The sequence below is a fragment of the Pinus tabuliformis genome, chromosome 1_2, assembly GCF_031772625.1.
Source record: "Pinus tabuliformis cultivar Carrire ecotype Pingquan chromosome 1_2, CPIR1, whole genome shotgun sequence".
NCBI lineage: Eukaryota > Viridiplantae > Streptophyta > Pinopsida > Pinales > Pinaceae > Pinus > Pinus tabuliformis.
The window spans coordinates 601,675,031-601,697,073 of NC_142298.1; the positions used below are offsets into that span (position 1 = coordinate 601,675,031).

General features: G+C 40.4%; 2 pseudogenes; both read left to right on the plus strand.

Moving 5' to 3' along the window:
• LOC149207073 (protein unc-13 homolog) overlaps positions 1-17,615 on the plus strand; it is a 50,935-nt pseudogene extending 33,320 nt beyond the window's left edge.
• A 271-nt stretch (positions 17,616-17,886) lies between these two features.
• On the plus strand, positions 17,887-18,740 carry LOC149207074 (uncharacterized; annotated as a pseudogene).
• The last annotated feature ends 3,303 nt before the right edge of the window (positions 18,741-22,043 follow it).

Consider the following 22,043-nt stretch of genomic DNA (forward strand, 5'->3'; position numbering starts at 1 on the left):
TTGTGGCAGAATGTTTGGTTTGCCAGCAAAATAAAGTTGAAAAAATTAAGACACCGGGTCTATTACAACCTTTATCCATTCCAAGCCAACGTTGGGAGGAGGTTTCAATGGATTTTATCATAGGTTTACCCAAGTCTGAGGGAAAGAGTGTCATCATGGTGGTAGTTTACAGACTTACCAAGTATGCACATTTTTGTGCACTATCACATCCATTTAAAGCCAGTACAGTTTCTACTGCATTTATGGAAACAGTTCAAAAGCTACATGGAAACCCAAAGATTATTGTAAGTGACAGAGATCCCATTTTCACTGGAAGTTTTTGGACAAAATTATTTTCTTGTCTTGGTACTCAGTTAGCTCATAGCTCATCTTATCATCCTCAATCTGATGGGCAAACTGAGATAGTAAACAAATGTTTGGAAGGATATCTTCGTTGCTTTGTATCTGATAAACAGACACAATGGGTCAAATGGTTGGCTCTGGCTGAATGGTGGTATAACACTTCCTTCCATACAGCAACAAAAATGACCCCATTTATGGCACTTTATGGGTATCAACCACCATCCATCACATCATATTTAAGAGAAAATTCTAAGGTTCAGGTAGTGGAACATCACATCAAACATCAACAACAAGTCCTCCAACTCTTAAAGGATAACCTCGTGTTGGCACAAAATAGAATGAAACAACAGGCAGATCAACATCGTAGTGAAATAAGTTTTGATGTAGGTGATTGGGTATTCCTACGGCTACAACCATATAAGCAAATGTCCCTAAAGCAAGCTAAGAAGGATAATAAATTATCACCAAAGTATTATGGTCCGTACAAGGTGTTGCAAAAGATTGGTACTATGGCATACAAATTGGAGCTTCCTGCAGCTTCTCGATTGCACCCAATTTTCCATGTTTCATGTTTAAAGAGGGTTATAGGTGACAAGCTCCCAATTCAAACAATATTGCCAGAACTTGACGAGGAAGGAAAAATTATATTGGAACCAGAAGCAGTCACAGAAACAAGAACTCGACAGCTACAAAATCGATCAATTTCAGAGTATCTTATCAAGTGGAAGAACTTATCCGATGAAGATTCCACATGGGAGGATGAGAATTTTATGCAGAAGTATCCAGAACTACTCAAGCGTTGAGGAAAACACTTTTTTGAAGGAGAGGGTCATGTTGGGTCCCTATAATACTAGTGATTACCCCATTACTATTGTAGTTATACCCCTATTACCCCCATATTGTTATTTCTGTGCCCCATAGAATCCCTCTATTGTTATTTTTGTGGCTTTATATTATTATTGTTAGGTCGGCTGGATTATATTGTGACTCCTTAGACTCCTATATATAGAAAGGAGGTTTTGTCATTTGTATCATCCAAGAATTGTTCATTTATGTAATGTAAAGGAGGTTGCCCCCTTGAAGAGGCTGAATTCTAAGGCGTGGATCTCTCTTTTCTATCTTTTCGTGAGCTGGTTTCATAACAAGCTACCAGTCAGTTAAGTTCTATAGGGGCAAATTTTGATGATGAAGTTAGGGCTTTGTTATTTCTGTACTCATTGACAGAAAGTTGGAATGGTTTAGTTATGGCCATTAGTAACTCTGTCTCTGGATCTAGTACTTTAAAGTTTGATGATGTCATCGGTGCAATCCTTAGCCAGGAAATGCGATGGAAAATCTCCAGTGAGACATCAGGTAATGCTTTGACTGCAAAGACTAGGGGAAGAAAAATGGAAAGAGGAAAGAGCCCTGGATATTGTAGTAAGTCAATAAAAGGCATATCCAAGTACAGATCAGGGATAGTGTGCTCAAAATGCGGGAAGAAAGGACACCTAAAGAAAGACTGCAAGTCTCGAAAGGGAAAAGAAGGAGATGGGCAGTAACAAAATAATCATGAACTGAATGTAATAGGTGATGTGTTGCAAGATGCTTTGATTCTTTCTTTAGAAAATATTATTGATGCCTGGGTGGTGGATTCAGGGGCCTCATTCCATGCCACACCTGATAGGAAACATTTTCGTGAACATGTTCGATTGGGTGATGATAAACGCTATAAAATCATTGGAATTGGTACAGTTTTCATAAAATAACAAAATGGAAATCAATGGCTATTGAAGGAGGTAAGGCATGTTCCATATCTGAGGAAAAATCTGATTTCGATAGGGTAGTTGGGAGGTGAAGGTTGTGTAACTACTTTCACAGATAAAACCTAGAAGGTCACTAAAGGATCCCTGGTAATAGCGAAAGGAGGAAAGGTTGGTAAATTGTATTTATGCAATGGTATTTCTAATTTTGTTAATGCTTTAACCTCTACAGGAGAAGATACGACATTGTGGAATCATAGGCTTGGGCACATGAGTGGGAAGGCGATGGAGATTCTTCACTCAAGAAATTTTTGTCAGGTTTGAAGCATGTTGATTTAAAATTCTGTGAGAATTTTGTTTATGGAAAACAGAAGAGAGTCAAATTCCTTAGAGTTGGGAAAGAAAATAAGAGCGGAAAATTAGAGCTTGTGCATATAGATGTATGGGGACCTGCTTAGGTATCATCTCTTGGTGGCTCTCGTTATTATGTTACTTTTATTGATGATGCAACCAGAAAAACCTAGATTTATTGTATTCGAAATAAATTTGATGTATTTGATACTTTCAAGAAATGGAAAGCTTTGGTTGAAAATGAGACAGGAAAAAGGTTGAAGTGTCTCAGATCAGAAAATGGAGGTGAATATTGCAGCAAAGAGTTTGATAGGTATTGTTCAGAGAATGGGATTCGTAGAGAGAAAAAAGTTCTAGGAACACCACAAGAAAATGGTGTGTCAGAAAGGATGAACAGGACAATCATGGAGCGTGCAAGGTGCATGAGATTGCATGCAGGATTGCCTTTACAATTTTGGGCAGATGTTGTAGATACTACTGTTTATCTAATAAACAGAGGGCCTTCAAGTTCCTTGGATGGTGGCATTCCAGAGGAGGCATGGATAGGTAAAAAGGTAAACTACTCATTTTTAAAGACTTTTGGTTGTGAAGCCTTTGTCCACATTAATAAAGAGAATAGAACAAAGCTTAAGGCAAAATCAAATAAAAGTACCTTAATTGGATATGGTGTTAATGATTTTGGTTATTTCTTTTATGATTATGAAAAAGACAAAATCATTAGGAGCAGAGATGTCATATTCAATGAAAAGGTTTTGTATAAGGGTCAACTACAAGAAAAGAAATAGGAAAAAGAAAATAGAGAATACATAGTGCTTAACGAGATCATAGGAAAAGTGATGGTGCTTGAAAATAATAATGGCCAATAGCCAGAACAACAACTACAATAGCACCAAGCACCTCAAACACCTAAAAGTGGTGTTAGAAGATCTACTAGGATAAGTTGATCACCTGAATGATACTCTCATTCATTATATTATGTATTGTTGATTGATTCTGGTGAACTAGAATGTTATGAAGAATTAGTGCAGGTATAAACCAGGAAGAAGTGGGAGCAAGCCATGAAAGAAGAGATGGAATCCTTAGCACATAACTAGACTTGGGACTTAGTCAGGTTTCCTACAGGTAAAACAACATTGCAAAATAAATGGGTTTATAAGTTGAAGGAAGAAAATGGAAGTAGAAAAAGGAATAAATCCAGACTTGTGGTGAAAGGGTTTGCACAGAAAAAGGGTATAGAATTTGATGAGATATTTTCTCTTGTTGTTAAAATGACTTCAATCAAAACTATTTTAAGTCTAGTACCATTTGAAGATTTTCATCTTCAGTAGTTAGATGTAAATACAACCTTTCTCCATGGGGATTTGGAGGAAGACATATATATGCAGTAGCCAAAAGGATATGAGGTAAAAGGGAAGGAGAAACTAGTGTGCAGGTTGAAGAAGAGCTTGCATGGCTTAAAATAGGTTCCAAGGCAGTGGTATCTAAAATTTGACAGGTTTATGTCTGAACAAGGTTATACTAGATGTCACTCTAATCATTGTGTTTATCTCAAAAGGGAAGATGATTACAGCTATATTATATTGTTATTGTATGTAGATGACATGCTTGTTGCAGGTTCTAACATGCAGGAAAAAAGTGTGCTCCAAAGAAAATTGGCAAACTCATTTGCAATGAAGGATTTAGGTGCTTCAAAACAATTCCTTGGTATGAGAATAACTAGAGACAGGAAGAATCACAAATTAACATTGTCTCAATGTGAGTACATACAAAAGGTGTTGAAAAGATTTAATATGCAGAATGCAAAAACAATTAGTATACCTTTTGCTAGCCATTTCAAATTAAGTAAGGAGGAGTGTCCTAAGACTCAAGAAGAAATGGCTCATATGTCTAAAGTTACATATGCATCATCAGTTGGAAGCTTAATGTATGCAATGGTCTGCACAAGGCTTGATATTGCACATGCAGTGGGAATTGTAAGCAGGTACATGAACAATCTAGGAAAATAACATTGGATGGCGGTGAAGTGGATTCTCAGGTATTTGGGAGGTACCACAAATCAAGCATTATGCTTTGGTGGTTCAAACATTGCTCTATAGGGATATGTTGATGCAGATATGGCAGGTGATAGAGATAATAAGAGACGCACAACAGGGTATGTGTTTACTATAGGTGGAACATCTGTCAGTTGGGTCTCAAAACTACAAAGTGTTGTTTCACTCTCAACAACAGAAGTAGAGTATGTTGCTGCTACAGAGGCTATTAAAGACATGATTTGGTTACAAAGGTTTCTAGATGAATTGGGTAAGAAGCAGGAGTTGGGCAAGTTATACAGTGACAACCAAAGTGCCGTACATCTTGCAAAGAACTCTTCATTTGATTACAACACTAAACATATACATCTCAAGTACCATTTCATACGGTCAGCATTAGAAGATGGATAGTTGAAGCTGGAAAAGATACACACTAGCTAGAATCCTACAGATATGTTAACAAAATTTGTAACCAGGGAGAAACTAAGAATTTTCTCAGTTTTAATTGGTCTTCAAGTATGATGAAGAAGATGAGAAAGAGCTGGGTCCAAAGTGGAGTCATTGTCCAGCAAATGAAGTAGCGGTGGAGTTGTTATAATAAGTCTCCAAGTGGGAGATTGTTAGGTGTGGAGCCTAATTATCTTCAGTATTCAAAGGTATCGCTGCATTGGACCCTAGTTCATAATTGTGTGGCAATGCTGCCCATAAAATATTCACTAAATGGGGGGTCTAGGGGGGGGGGCACTGCAACCTTTGGGATCCCCCCCTGGCGGGGGGATTGGGGGCAGCGCCCCTGAGGCTAAGAATATATGTAAAATTGCCTTGTAAAATGTTGTAATTTCGTAGCCAATCTGGATCGTTCGTTAGGCAGAGATCTGATGGTAGAAGTTATGTTTAATTTAGGGTTTTTTTTCCCTAGAGGGCTACCCCTCACTATACATGAGGGAATTGTATTGCGTCTATATATATATATATCTATATCTATATATATATATATATATATATATATATATATATATATATATATATATATATATATATATAGATATGTATGTATGTATTTTGAGTGAGGAAGAGAGAGGATATTGAGAGCAAAGATGGAATTATAGAGGATATGTTGTAGGTTGTATCTCTTCAGTTTGCTAGATAATATAAAAAGAAGGACTGGCTATTTCTCCCTGGACGTAGCCCAAATTAGGTGAACCACGTATATCTGTTTCTCTCTTGTTTTATGCGTTTTCTGTGTTTATATTTCTGCAATATTTTATGTGTTCCATTGCTACATAATATATAATTTTCTATCATTACACTTCCACCGAGACTCAATTCGTCATCGTTATATCTACATGCATCTTTCTCCCTTTACACTTAGAGCCTCGCCCTATTTATACAATCCCATGGTCTGCGGACCATGGGTAGAACTCTCAAGCCGACATTACATTACAATAAGAAAGGGCAGACAACCCTGTAACTCAATTACAACATCACGCTCCGTGCCCATACTTTGCAGAGTTTTTACATCAGACATAGTCAAAACTTGGGCTTTAAGCCCCAAAAGTTGCCTTGGGGGATCCCGAGCCCAACAGACCCCCAACACAAACATCGTGACTTTCCCTCGAGTCACTCTATCTGTGCATAGATCTACGACTCCTGTCGTGGTGTTTTTCTTCGATTTCATGAGCTGTGCAGTCGCCAAGTGAGGGAATTTCTCATGGTCGGAAAGATCCCAATCTTTGAGCTTCAAACTTGGCACCCATCCCAAGTGTGCTCCTTCGAAAATGATATTTTCAGGTAGCAGCGGAGTCTGTAGAGAGATTTTACTCTCATCAATATCCTTGGGCACCTTCGCTTTCCACTTCCATAGAGGAACATACGGAGGAAACTTGGTTAGAGGGTCTACACCCTCGGTTTATTACTCCATGTATTCATCCTTGTCTTCTTCTATCAGGATGTCCTCGCGGTCTTCCTCCTCCTCATCGATTTCCAAATTAATAGCTTTCCCCTTTTCTTCCATTGTTAACTTAGTTCGCAGCAGGTTTCAAGGGGACATGCGCACCAGAATCATGGGAAGCTTATCTTTCTTGGTTCTCAACATGCGTAGTGATTTGGGGATTTTCGCAACTATCCTGACACTCTCAGGGGCATCCTCTATTGTCATGGCCTGCGCGGTCTCTTTGGCAGTCATTTCTCTGATTTCCCTGGCTTCTTCAAATGCTGCCATTTTTTTCATCCAAAAACCTCTCAACTGCTCAACTGGGTGCTCAAACAATGCTCGCAAAAGGCTAAACAAGTCTTAGTTTGGAATACTCTCGGCACACAACAGCTCAATTCTCAACTGACCAAGTGTTGTTTGTTGGGAAGCCCTTTGTAATTTATAGCACCTTTTGAATTCCAATTCAACTGTTCCCCCCAAATCCAGTCCATTAATGCTCCTGTCATAGGAAATTTTCCCAAATCTTACCCATAAAGCTCGCCTTAAATGCTTGTCGCCCACTCCATTTGTTCTCAAACCAATCATCACATCATGAATAGTGACTATAATGGTCACTTTCCATCTAACCCGTGTGGCAGCGCAGATACCTTTGTGATGTCATGGACCCTATGACACTTCACTTCTGCGCGCAGTCCTAACATCACGTAGCTTTTAGGTAGACTAATTTATAGTCCCGTGCCTCCTTTCAACTGCTTGGAGTGCTAAGACTATGCTTCCCATGGCTAGTCAGGTGGTCACGCCACCTGTATGTGGATTTCCACAGTCATCACTTACTTCTTCTTGGAATAGTTTGCCTTTTAACCTTACTACGTGCATCGTACATTTTACCATTTGCGTCGTGCCAACATCTCGGATCCTTTTAGTAATACGCAGTCCAATCCAAGGCATCAAATTGATCAACTCTTGGTGGTAGTCTTCAAATTTATCAATGCAATAGTGTGCATCCTGTTTTATCACCACAGTCCTTTTATCCAGAAAATCCCTTTTCATTCCTCCTTCCAGCTTCTTGACTTCTTCTTCTCCCATGGCACTTTTCTCCCTGAAATGAGCTTTTTCATTCAAGAGTTCTTAGAACCTAAGGTTACCCCCATGGATCTCTTCATCAGGTCCCAAGCATCCTTCTTCTTCCAGCTGCACAATCCCTTCTTTCAGGGCTTCATCAATATACTTCATCGGTATTTCAGTGCTTGCTTCATAAACCAACCTAGAAGGCATCCATCCCATCAGTTTCTTACACGTCACCCTATAAGGCCATACAACTACGAATACATGCAGGTCCCAATCACTTCGCTACCCATTACATACCTTGTTCAGTGCTTCACACACCTTATTAAATGCTTCCACGTGGATAACCATCTGCGTTGCCGTTCTTTCCACATTTTGTCATTCCAATTTGAGGAGCTAGTCGTGCATTTACCCCCCCAACACATGCTTATTGATCGTACCTTCCATTGTGAAGTGTATGTGCATCCACGCAGGTTCTTTATCATATTCCTGTGCCCTCCTGGACAGATGCATGCGTGGACCAAGAAATCATCTACCTCTCCTAATCCATTGTAGTTAGGTAAATCCCTCATTTCCATTAATACACATCGAAGGGACCTTTTCATCATGTTACAGTTCAATGTGGTTACCTCGTGTAACCAGTTCTGCCATCGCTCTATCTCCTCATCCGAATCTGAAGTACAGGAGATTTTGTGCTCCCATGAAATTCATCCATCTGCAATGGGATTTACCCAGTATTTCTCTGACACAGTTATCTTGTAGATGCAGTCCAAATCATCGTCACTTTCATAGTCGCACACTGGCTCAGTGTAGCACGATCCTTCAGCAGAGTCCAATGTTATTACTATGCGCAAAGACTTCTTTTCGAAAATCATATTGCGCTTCTTCAAATTAATCACCCCATTCGTGTCAGTGAACCAATCAATTCCTAAGAGTGCAGGGTAGGGATTGTTGTCATCAACAATCTCTATCCCTTCAAAGTCTACTACTGCGCTCGCTCCCTCAATATCCACAGTGATTCCCTGCAATCGCCCCGGGGTATTATCTTCTATTGGTTTGTCATGTGCAGCTAAATAGGAGACCACTGCAACATAGGCCTCCCCATATGCTCCCATGTCTGCTTTGGCAGAACGTTCACGTTTGACCCTAAATCCAAAATTACTTGGTCCATCCCATATTCTCCAATCTACGCAGTCAACCTCATCTCTCTCCCTATCCTGGTCTTATGCTTTCCAATCTTCTGGACTATGTGCGGTTCTCGTGGCGCACTCCCAACGCATCTGTTAATGAGTTCTTGCAATCCTTTTACAACCTTACAATCACGAAGTAGCTTCGTGCATGTGTCCAGGAACATTGTGACCATCAATCGGTCCATTTCTGGCTTCAGTCTATCTTTGCTTCCTAAAGTGGAGGCATCAGCGAAGCTCTTCTTAGATTCCATAAAGGTTTCTCAAGTGCACTCCAAATCAAACTCTGATTCTTTTTCTGAAGCTTTACAAACCCAAGTACTTTCTTCAGGTTGTTTTCCTTTATCATCTCTTGTCATAATTCCACTTCAGAACACAATATTTACATTTGGATCATCCTCGCATAGCTCAGACCTCATCATTTGTAGGTTCTAAGTCGTGGAAGGCGGAAGCTCTCCATTGTCGCATAGCCTAGCTATTAGCATAGGACAATCCTTCGTCTCATGATCAAATAAGGTACTGTATAGACATGATGGACGTGTCAGATTTGTACAACCGTGAGCATAATGTCTTAGCCCTCCGCAATTGTAGCATATCATTTTTCTAAAACCTCTCCCAGGTCCTCCTCCACCTCGGCCTCGTCCACGCCCCTGGAATCTAGTTCGTTCCATCCTTTCTCCTTGGTCTAGGGGCCATGTTTCGGCCTGAACCCTATAGGTGGGAGTTCTATCATTCATTAGCTCATATTTTATACATGTGCGCTCATCGTGTCCCACCAATCTACAGAAATTACAAAACAAATGTTGCGATTTTTGTGTGTACTTTTGCAACAAATGGCAGTTGTCTGTAGCATGCTTTCCTCCTATTTGACAAATCGCACACCACAAAGCAGGTGTCACGCTCGGTCCTGCTTGCGCTTCTAGCCTTAACGGCATCGATCCCTCTCCTGCGAGTGTTAAGTTTTGGTATGTTCTATGCTAGAGCAATTTATTTAAATTTTCACAGTTAGCAATCACATCAGCATTACGATAAACTGCAAATAGAACATAAATATAAAACGCAGAAGACAATCCAAGGCAAGAGGACACAAGATATTGCGTGAGCCAAGGACAAACCCCACAATGTGTGGGGAAACCCTTTGATCAATTCTTCTTTTATGTTCTTCAAAGTTCAATAGAGAAAGCAAGAGAGATAGTACATTTACAATAGAAATCAACACTTTGACTTTTGATATCTGTCGAGATAAGTTGAAGACATATTGCTTCAACTATTTCTCTAAGGTGACTCCTTCACCTATCATAGTACTACATCTCATCCATTTTCCGCACCTTACCGTGTAGTATCATGCTGCCTCATCACCATGCTGGACCTAGGTGACTGAGCTGCTCTTATCTTCATGCTACTCATCTTGCTGCATCTTCCATGGTCTCATTCATCATCAAGTTGCCCATGCTTACGATTACATTCACCATGATGTTGCCCATGCTCCGTGTATGATTGTGCTGCCCATGCACATGATCTCATACATCATGCTACCCATATATATCAAGTTGTCCATATATATCATGTTGCTCATGATCTCATCTCTATGCTGCATTATGCTTGATCTACATCATGATGCTGCTCATGCCATATATGTTTTCTGCCATATTATACATAGTGTGTCTTTCATGCCATGTCATGCCCTAACATGTCAATGAATATGCTGATACAATTCCACTGAAGATTGTTACAGTCATGCCATTGACTACTATATTAGCATTATTGTCCATCAAGTATGCACTGTGATAGATGACAACGTATAGTCATAGTTGTGCGTATATAGCTCATTGTTGTGTGTATAGAGCATTTCCAATGAAGTAGATATTTCCATACCTGATTGCGTGTTATATCATTACAGAGTGCTCTGCATATATGGTCATGGCATTCTTCATAATGCATATATATACAATGGATTAGGGTTCATGTAGTTGTGTGTTTGCTATCACATGTAGCTGTGCGTTTGCTCCATGACTGCGTGTGGAGTTCCTTTGACTATGTAACAATATCTATCTATGCAGAAAGGTCTTTATGACTGCATATTTATGCCTTGTATATTAAAGTCTACAAGATAGTGATTGAGTGCGTATAAACTGCAACTTTCTTCATATCACAGCGGCTCCTCTTCCAATCTCTGAACCATATGGTTGCTTCTGGACAACATTCCCTTGACTGTGTTAATAAATTGATTGCTAGCTCAGTGTATAGGGTTTCTATTGACTGTGTAATTGTCTTCAGCATGAACAACATGCAGGTTGTTTCTGGACATCGTTCCCTTGACTACATTACTAACTTCATTGTCGGCTCAACATATAGGGTTTCTATCCATAGCATAATAGTCTCCAACATGAATCAGCGTGCAAGTTGTAACATTTCCTTGACTGCGTTGAATACCAGCCTATAATATCCTCAACGTATCCATTATGAACAGTGTAATCATGAACAGATCATGACTGCGTTGGATGAGTCTTTATTCACTGCGTCGAATATCTCCCATGACTGCGTATAAGGTCTTACATTCTAGCATATGAGATATCTTCATTTGACAATGTGTAAGTGTCTTTGTTTGCTGCATAGATCGACCTGCGGCTATGGCATCACCATAAGGCCAGCGTATCTTTTGGTTTTCTCCTTCCAAAAACCCAGACGTGGAGAGGAGATCACCTCAAGGATACATCTTCAAAATGACATCAAATACTCATCTATTTATACTAAAATGAGGATGATGAATAGACACGTCGGTTGGGCTTCTAGATCCTACATAAGAGCTGGTCAGCTTGATAATAATTACATAGACAAACTAAATTCATATCTCCATAAACACTTATCGGAATCGGATGATCTTTGGATCAATCCTAGACCTCTCGATGAGAGGGATCCAATAAAAATACCAGCTGCCATAAATAAGCCTACCCACATGGAGTTTGGCCCTAGTTGCCAATTTAACACTCCCTCTCAACTAGGGAGAACTCCATCCATTGATCCATAAGTCCGACTGTACTATCTCTGCCATCAGTGCCCTGTACTATTCTGCCCAACTCTACTCAACTCTGTTGGCTCTGCTCAGCTCTACTGGATCTGCTAGCTCTGCTTTGCTGGCTCTGCTAGCTCTGCTCTGCTAAGCTCTGCTCAGCGTTGTTGGCTCTGCTAGCTCTGCTCTGCTCAGCTCTACTGGCTTTGCTAGCTCTGCTCTACTCTACTCTGTTGGCTTTGGTAGCTCTGCTGAACTATGAAGAAGAAGAATTGATCGAGAATGAGTCATATCATTCTCCACTAACCCGAAGTTAGTCTCAGAGTGCATACCACTGGTCCCAGACTAGTCTCAACTGACCCAAAGTTAGCATCATAGTATGTACGACTCTCACTGGTCCCAGACCAGTACTACACAGACACGAAGTCAGTCTCGGAGTATGTACCACTAGTCCCAAACCAGTCTCAGCCGACCCAAAGTTAGCGTCATAGTATGTACAACTCCTACCACTGGTCCCAGACAAGTATCATTGATCCCAGCTCAATGGAGGTCATCCTAGCATAGGGAGTATGGTAGATACAACGATGCATCCATCGGTACTACTATGGTCCCTAACTTCATTTCCCTACTCATTGATCAGATGAGAGGTACTTCCCATGAGTCCCAGACTGCATGGGTAGGATGCCTCGACAGGAGAACTTAATCAATCCTTTCCTCACAGGAGAACACATCAATCCTGCTACAATCACCATGGAGAACACATCAATCTAGGCCTCACATGAGAACACATCAATCTTGCTACAATCGCCATGGAGAACACATCAATCCAGGCCTCACAGGAGAACTAATCATCCTGCTACACAAGAGAGCGTATCATCTTGTCCCACAAGAGAGCGAATCATCTTGTTACAGTACGCACCACCAGGGGAGGGTGAGTCACCCTGTGGTCGTATGTTGCTCCAGTAGAACTGCAAGCCCCCCAGAGCTCCCAGAGCTCAATGTATGCAACATGCAGGACCCTTTTACAAAGGTCTCTCGATGACTCCAAGTCGTTCGGGAAAATCACAAATTTGATCTTTCCTCAGGGCTTTGTCTTGTACATCATCTCAGTGCGATGGAGCCTCCTTGATCATCGACTTACCATATCCCAGATAAGGCAGCATTTGATGTCTATCTGCTGGAGCAATTATCGAGTACGAGATTCCTCAATAATCGAATCCCACCTCTAGTTGTCACAGAGAATCACAGTGGTATTCATCATGTGTACAAAAAACTCACTGAAGAGTTTCAACAACCAGACTGCCTCACAGAAGTCCATGCTATCAGTAATGTATTATGCTCAGAGTCACTGACTTCTGCTTCCTGCTCACCTAGGATATCGAGGCAAATTCCAAAGAGAAACAACACTGGGAAGTGCTCTAGTGATCCTCCATACTTCTTGCCCACTCATCATTCAAATAATCATGAGGTTTCATATTTCTGCTAGTGTATCTCAATCCATGAGAGATTGTACCCTGAAGATATCTCAGAAGATTCGTGGCACCAATCTAGTGAGGCTCAAATATGAGCTCACCATGCTAACTGCATCCCATATGTCCAGACGGAGGTTCTCCAAGTACATCAATGTGAATGATTTTATGAAACTCAAAGGCATTTCCCAAATCTGGTCCGACATCATTACCATATAACTTCTGAAAGTTAATATCTTCGAGGCAGTCACAAGCTTGCAGCTTATCTTCTCACATTCAGAATCCAACTCCCTCTGTCTCCTATAAATGAGAGGGTCTGCACCTGTCAGACATAGGTGCCGGTATGAGAGGTTTATCATCCACAACCTTCGAGTAATGGTTTGGATCGGTTTCACTCCTAGTGAATCTCAGCTGCATTAGACAACTATCAATCCTCTCATACTATGCCCGAGGTGTTTTTCTTCAAGCCATAGAGGGCTTTCTTCCATCAAACTCCTCGGGTTGTTCCAAACTTGTGAACTTTCTGCATGAGGGGAAAGGTCCCCTTATAATATTTTCCTTCGGTACATTTCAGACATGTACTTCATGCTTCTTTTTGAATTCAGGCATCCTAGTCACCATCTGACTCATAGACCTCCAGTGCTGAGTCAATGGACATGGTCCCCAGTGGACTTCCTGCAAGTTGATACAACCATGAACTCAAAACATCTTTAAAATATCTATTTTCAAACACGTACCTTTCCATCGATAAGTGCCACCCTGTAACCTTTGACTCCCATTTCGAGATGGACATCAGGTTTGATCAGGTACATAAAATAGATTTTGGGGTTCCTTGCTTTCCTAGAAGAGTTGACCATTTCCTTGATGACCTGCATTACTAGTCATTCTTTTGATCATTGAAGATGTCCCAGGAATGATTGTTATCTTCATCAAGAGATGTGTCTCTGCCATTCGAACACTCCTTCGCATAACGGCCGAACTTATTTCAACAAGGCATCCGCCTTTCCTTCCACCCTTAGATCCGAACTTCCCAATGAAGTGATCATAATCTTCTGTTGTGCTATTCTGATAACATTCTCTGCTTTGACTTCACCCTGGGTGAATTATGAGGAACCCATTGATCCTTCTATCTTGTCCCAACTGTCTTCGGTGATTGCTCTTTCACTCTTGCTTGGGCATTGTCTTCACCTTAGCTCCGATACCATGTTAAGTTTTGGTATGTTCTATGCTAGAGCAATTTATTTAAATTTTCACAGTTAGCAATCACATTAGCATTACGATGAACTGCAGATAGAACATAAATATAAAACGTAGAAGACAAGCCAAGGCAAGAGGACACAAGATATGGCGCGAGCCAGGGACAAACCCCACAATGTGTGGGGAAACCCTTTGATCAATTCTTCTTTTATGTTCTTCAAAGTTCAGCAGAGAAAGCAAGAGAGATAGTACATTTACAATAGAAGTCAACACTTTGACTTTTGATATCTGCCGAGATCAGTTGAAGACATATTGCTTCAACTGATTCTCTAAGGTGACTCCTTCACCTATCATAGTACTGCATCTCATCCATTTGCCGCACCTTACCGTGTAGTATCATGCTGCCTCATCACCATGCTGGACCTAGGTGACTGAGCTGCTCTCATCTTCATGCTACTCATCTTGCTGCATCTTCCATGGTCTCATTCATCATCAAGCTGCCCATGCTTATGATTACATTCACCATGATGTTGCCCATGCTCCGTGTATCATTGTGCTGCCCATGCACATGATCTCATACATCATGCTACCCATATATATCAAGTTGTCCATATATATCATGCTGCTCATGATCTCATCTCTATGCTGCATTATGCTTGATCTACATCATGATGCTGCTCATGCCATATATGTTTTCTGCCATATTATACATAGTGTGTCTTTCATGCCATGTCATGCCATAACATGTCAATTAATATGCTGACACAATTCCACTAAAAATTGTTACAGTCATGCCATTGACTACTATATTGGCATTACTGCCCATCAAGTATGCACTGTGATAGATGACAACGTATAGTCATAGTTGTGCATATATAGTTCATTGTTGTGTGTATAGAGCATTGCAAATGAAGTAGATGTTTCCATACCTGACTGCGTTTCCCATATAGACTATGTTATATCATTACAGAGTGTTGTGCGTATATGGTCATGACATTCTTCATAACGCATATATATACAATGGATTGCCAATGAAGTAGATGTTTCCATACCTGACTGCGTGTTATATCATTACAGAGTGATGTGCGTATATGGTCATGGCATTCTTCATAACGCATATATATACAATGGATTAGGGTTCATGTAGTTGTGCGTTTGCTATCACACGTAGCTGTGCATTTTCTCCATGACTGCGTGTGGAGTTCCTTTGACTATGTAACAATATATATCTGCGCAGAAAGGTCTTTATGACTGCATATTTATGCCTTGTATATTAAATTCTACAAGATAGTGATTGAGTGGGTATAAACTACTGGTTTCTTCATATCACAGCGGCTCCTCTTCCAATCTCAGAACCATATGGTTGCTTCTGGACAACATTCCCTTGATTGCCTTAATATATTGATTGCTAGCTCAGTGTATAGGGTTTCTATTGACAGTGTAATTGTCTTCAGCATGAACAACGTGCAGGTTGTTTCTGTACAAAGTTCCCTTGACTACGTTACTAAATTCATTTTCGGCTCATCATATAGGGTTTCTATCCATAGCGTAATAGTCTCCAGCATGAATCAGCGTGCAGGTTGTAATGTTTTCTTGACTGCGTTAATAACTTCATTGACTGCGTTGAATACCAGCCTATAATATCCTCAACGTATCCATTATGAACATCGTAATCATGAATAGATCATGACTGCCTTGTGTTATCACTTAAGAATTCTAATTTCAAAACCGCTCACATTAGTTTGATGGTAAAAAAAATAAAATTCGGTGCTAGTCTAGTTTTGAGTTTTTGTTTGCCTTAGAGTCTGAGTCTAAGGAGTCCACTATGCATCCTCATTCACCACTAGTCTCATAATTTACATAATTTCCATGTGTCAGTTTTGTTCAAAAGTTATTATGTGCTACAAAGCTCCTTAGGTGATTTCGTAGCGCATAAGTCAGTTTTAGGTGTTTTCGCAGCACAACATGTTTCATGTGATTTCGTAGCGCAGAAACCCGGTCTAGGTGATTTTGTGCTGATCCATAGCAAATCTCACCCAGCTGTCATACTTATCAGAATCCGCTGTGTTTTAGGTCGTTAGGTGTCATTTGATCAGGGTCTGCCAAGATTTGAAGCAGTTCTTGTCAGGTGTCATAGCATTGACACCTAAAAGTGTTCATGTATTGGAAGCTGCAGACAAGTTAGAGAAGGACCTTGTGTAGATCGCTGTTGAAGATTCAGTGGACTGTGAAGATGGAGGAAAGGGGGTCATAAGGGAAATGCCCCCGTATGAGGTTGACTCTATTCTGGCAGAATTGTCAAGAACATGGATCAAAGAAAGACTAGAGAGACTTCGCGAATGGGCGGACAGGAGCTTGCAACAAGAAGACTGGACTCCGGTGGCAAACAAGGAGAAATATGCACCCTCAGCAGCTGAAGTTTTAAGGATTGTTGAAGAGACACTGGATGCTTTCTTTGAATTGCCATTATCTCAACATTCAGATCCATTCCCAGGTCTTGTGGCTGGACTTGACAGAGCTCTACAGCGCTATATTTCCCAAACTAAATCTGGATGTGGATCCAAGAACAGTTATGTTCCTCTTTTGCTAGCACTTACTAGATGCTCAACTGGGTCAAAGTTTTGGAAGGAAAAGGAAATCTCAGATAGTGTCAATGAATAGTTCTGAGCCTATGACGCTGTCACAACTGTGTGTTCGGATCAACACCTTACATCACATTCGGACTGAAACAGAGCAACTGGAAAAAAGAATATCCTATGGTTGGAAGATGGATCTTTTTGCCAAAGATAATGAGAAATCAAAAGTTACTCTCGCACCCATTGGAAGTGCGCCTGAAGCCAAGTTCGAATTTTCCCAGGCTGGCAGTAAGGAGGTCATTCAACAGCTTTGTGAATGTACTGCATACAAGGCGGTTTTCCATGATTTGAGTATTGTGCTCTGGGATGGTTTATACCTTGGGGGAACAGCGGGTGCAAGGATAGGACCATTTCTTGAACAACTTGAATCAAACCTAGAAATTATAGCTGATACTGTCCATACGAGAGTTTGTACTCCTGTTTTTACAACATTAATGAAGGCCTGTTTTGATGGTTTTTTGTTGGTATTGCTGGGGGAAGGTCCTTCTCGTGCTTTTTCAAAGTCCGATTCTGAAATAATAGAGAAAGATTTCATGGCTCTCAAAAACCTGTTCAAAGCTGAGGGGGATGGTCTTCCTGGAGAGTTGGTGGAAAAAGGAGTAATGCCTGTGACAGATATCTTCCCCTTGTTTTCTACTAACACAGAAGACTGATTAAGAACTAGCTTTTCTGCGGGAATGTGATGAGGTGTGGAATGTCTATGGTGTGCTCAACTATTTACAGGCTCTTGTTGAGAAGTCTGTGATCATCCAGATCCTAGAGGAAGAAAAAGAAGGTAATTTAACATTTACTGCAACTGATGGATATGACTACAATGGAGGAAGCAATGTTCTGAAGGTTCTGGGATACTTTAGTATTATTCGTCTACTTCGTGTACATTGCCTTCTTGGAGATTATTACAGTGGAATCAAGTGCTTGGCACCTATAGATGTTAACCAGACATGTGTCTACAATTCAGTGATTGGAAGCCATATCACAACTATTTATTATTATGGATTCGCCAACCTTATGTTGAGAAGGTATGTTGAGGCAATACGGGCCTTCAATCAAGTTCTGTTGTATATAATAAAGACCAAACAGTTCCATCAAAAGTCTCCACAGTTTGACCAAATTCTGAAGAAAAATGAACAGATGTATGCTCTATTGGCTATATGCCTCTCTATCTGTCCACAAATGAAGCTTGTTGAGGAAAATGTGAACAATCAGCTGAAAGAGAAGTATGGAGAGAAGATGGCAAGAATGCAGAGAAGTGATGAGGCTGTGTATGACGAACTTTTTTCATATGCCTGTCCTAAATTTATTACTCCTTCAGTACCAAACTATGATGAAGCTCTTGTAAATTATAACCAGGATGCATATAGGCTTCAGTTGAAGCTGTTCTTATCAGAAGTAAGACAGCAACAACTTTTGTCAGGTCTACGAAGCTTCTTGAAGTTGTATACATCCATCTCAATGGAAAATCTCATGAATTTTATGGACGTTGATGAGTCTACCTTAAGGACAACTCTTATGACATACAAGCATAAGACTCATGCAATTGATCATGATGGAAGAATTATACCAAATGCGGATGTTGACTTTTATATTGATGAGGATATTGTTCATATTGTTGAATCAAAGTCTTCAAAGCTATACGCTGATAACTTTATGCGTCACATTATCAAGTGTGAAGAGATTATTAGTGATTTGGACAGAGTAAGCTTGAATAAGATGGTTGCTGTTTTTGCATTATGGAAATGCCAGCTGTAATGAGGTCAAACATCCAAATTTTGTAATTAGAGAAGAGCAGTGTTAAGCCATGAACAATGGCGATCATTTAGCTATGAATGGAAGACTGTGCTTTTGAAATTACACAGCAGTTTCGTAGCGCGCTACGAAACTGCTGTAGCTGCATGTTACAATTAAGTTGATCAATTATGATTGACAAAGCGGCAAATCTTTTTGAAAGGTTTTGTCATCACACAGGTACATGAAAACGGTGGACAGCACATCAAGGACATGGCAGTCTGCTCTATTTTGGGTAATTAAAGGATAAAGGCATGCTTCTTTGGATTCGAATATTTTGAGGCAAACCAAGGACCGACAAACAGGGGCAGTTTCCTATATTTCAGGGTATTGGAAAACATGTGACATTGAAGACAAACATGGAGCCTTGAAGACCCATCACAGCCAAACTAGAAGGGGACCAGATGTCCAAGAACGAAGATGATTGTAGACCAAGACTATCACGGTGTTAGAATCCTACTTGATTTAGATCTCTAAAAACTCCAGTCAACAATTTGTTGTATTTATTAAGTAGTTAGAGTTTAAGAGTGGTCAGTATTAGAAGTAGTTTTCGAATTCCCCTCATGCTGGAGGAGGAATCTCGATCAGTTAGAATAAGAGCTCTATATATAGCTGAAACAACAATGTAATCAGGGTTGGAAAATTTTATGATACAGCTTGTATTTGGCTTATGTAAAGACTCATTTTCAGTAATATAATTTTGACTTTACTTCTCAGGATTCATGAAGGATTTCTGATGTTCAGAATATGTGATCTTGTCCTTTCCATAATTTTTACAGTGGTATAGATGTATAATCACTCAGAATTCATTGAATGTGCTCTGATTTCCTGTATGCATTTATAAACTGTGGTCCCATATGAGTTATGTTTTGAATGTCTAAATGTTGAGTGCCCTGACTTCTATGTAAGGTTGAGTTCACTGTTATATTGAGGTGTTGTTGACTCTATAAGCCCAATGGATAGTTGTTTAATGTATTTCCAGCATTCATATTTTTCACAGTTGTTCTATAAGAGTTAGCCATCTTTTCTTTAATCAAGATCATTAATCCTTTAAGAGAGAGCCCTCTCAGGTTGAGGAGGCTAAGCCTCAGCCTAAAGTAGGTCTGAAATAGTTACTTAGAGTCAACCTGACCAGCAGCCTATCAGGATCTGATTTTGAGATAACACCTTGGATGAGTCTTTATTCACTGCGTCAAATATCTCCCATGACTGCGTATAAGGTCTTACATTCTAGCATATGAGATATCTTCATTTGACAATGTGTAAGTGTCTCTGTTTGCTGCATAGATCGACCTGCCGCTAGGGAATAACCATAAGGCCAGCGTATCTTTTGGTTTTCTCCTTCCAAAAACCTAGACATGGAGAGGAGATCACCTCAAGGATACATCTTCAAAATGACATCAAATACTCATCTATTTATACTAAAATGAGGATGATGAATAAACACGTCGATTGGGCTTCTAGATCCTACATAAGAGCTGGTCAGCTTGATAATAATTACATAGACAAAATAAATTCATATCTCCATAAATACTTATCGGAATCGGATGATCTTTGGATCAATCCTACACCTCTCGACGAGAGGGATCCAATAAAAATATCAGCTTCCATAAATAAGCCGACCCACATGGAGTTTGGCCCTAGTTGCCAATTTAACCGCGAGGTGATTCATGAATACCACGCAATGGTATTTATCATGGCACTGAACTTTCCATCTCACACACCACACCTCTTTGCATGCTTCTAGTCGAACTATTCTATCTTGTTTTAGACTCTGCATCTCGAGGCATAAGTTTTTCAACTGCGCATGGATCTTCTGAACTCCCAAGTTAGGATCCTACTAAAGCCTCTACTTGAGTTGTTAACCTTTGTTGTGACAACTTGTTCCTAAAATGTGGCGATAATGATGCTACAAACCATTCATGGTGCTATCCATCCTTCAGAGTCATGTTAGCTTCGCGAATTGTGCACTTCAGCCTCTGATCCAACTCCCAAGGAGTCTCGCCTAGTAGCATCATGATCTCTTTGAACCCAATGATCGATTGTGCTTCTGAATTCAACCTGTTAAATTCCCTAGTAGTGTAGCTTGGATAACCGCAATTCCTGCATTCGGATTATCACATGAGTGCTTGATGTACCAGGTCAGCACGCGATCCTACAGAGTTCTAACCAATATCGCTTTCTTGATATTATCATCTATAACTCCTTTCACTTCCCATACGGCTTTTACAATGAACCAAAAATGGTCCGGATCTTCACTTCCTACTTACTTGAACACATGAAACTTTATCAAGCTTACCATATTAAAATGCGGTGGTGGCAGAGGTGGTACGGGTGAATATGGAGGTGATGACAGTAAAACTAGCGGTGGTGTGGGTGGAGGTGGTATGCATAGAATCATTTTCCTTATCAAATGGATCACACTTCGTGGAGATACCTTCGCGAGCTCTTCATCGTCCCTTAACGGAGGTGAAATCAAGGAGCTAGTCTCTATTCCCACACTTCCTTCATTTTCGTAAATTCTCCCACTTCGCGTAGCCTTGAACATCAATGTAGCTGCCTAATCCTCTTTTTACACAATAGAATTTTGATCGAAGTGTTCATAGAATTTACGTACTTACCTCATGGTCCCTTGAGAAAGCGTCACTCTGCCTTGCTGTAGCTGACCGAAGCATCCACGCGAACTCAGTAATGAATCATCCTATAATCCGATCGAGCCAGGGATCAACAACATGCACAATCTTATCCTCTGATCCTTCCAATTTATGCACCAACTCTGGTGTCCACACAATAGGTCTATTGAGCTTCCACCTTCCTTGGCTATCTGCTAGCTTCGCGATCCACTCATACAGCTCAGTAGGGAAAGATGTGAAGAAAATTTTGTGGATCTTTGTGTATAGGTATAAATCTAAGCACTCTTCCTTTGATATTCATGGATTCCTATTCTCCTGTGCCACAAATTCGTGAATTTTCGTATCCAACCACCCTTCAATTTCCTTCTTAATTGGATTTCAATGATATGACATCAAACATCTCTATGCAGATTCTAGTCCCCACAATGGAACCATTTGTTGGCTTGATGGGGCCTGACCCAGGTTTGGAGTTAATTAGCCAAACAAATCCCTATACTACTGGCCCTTTCGGCAACAACTCGTCGAGTGCGGATTGAGGTCTCACCCGAAGTAGTATGGGGGGATACTAGAACCAAGTTTCCACACCCTTGAGATGTCTAAGGGGTCGGTTTAGTCCAACTATGAATACCTTCATGCAGGTTACCTCGTGCAATTTCTTGGCCT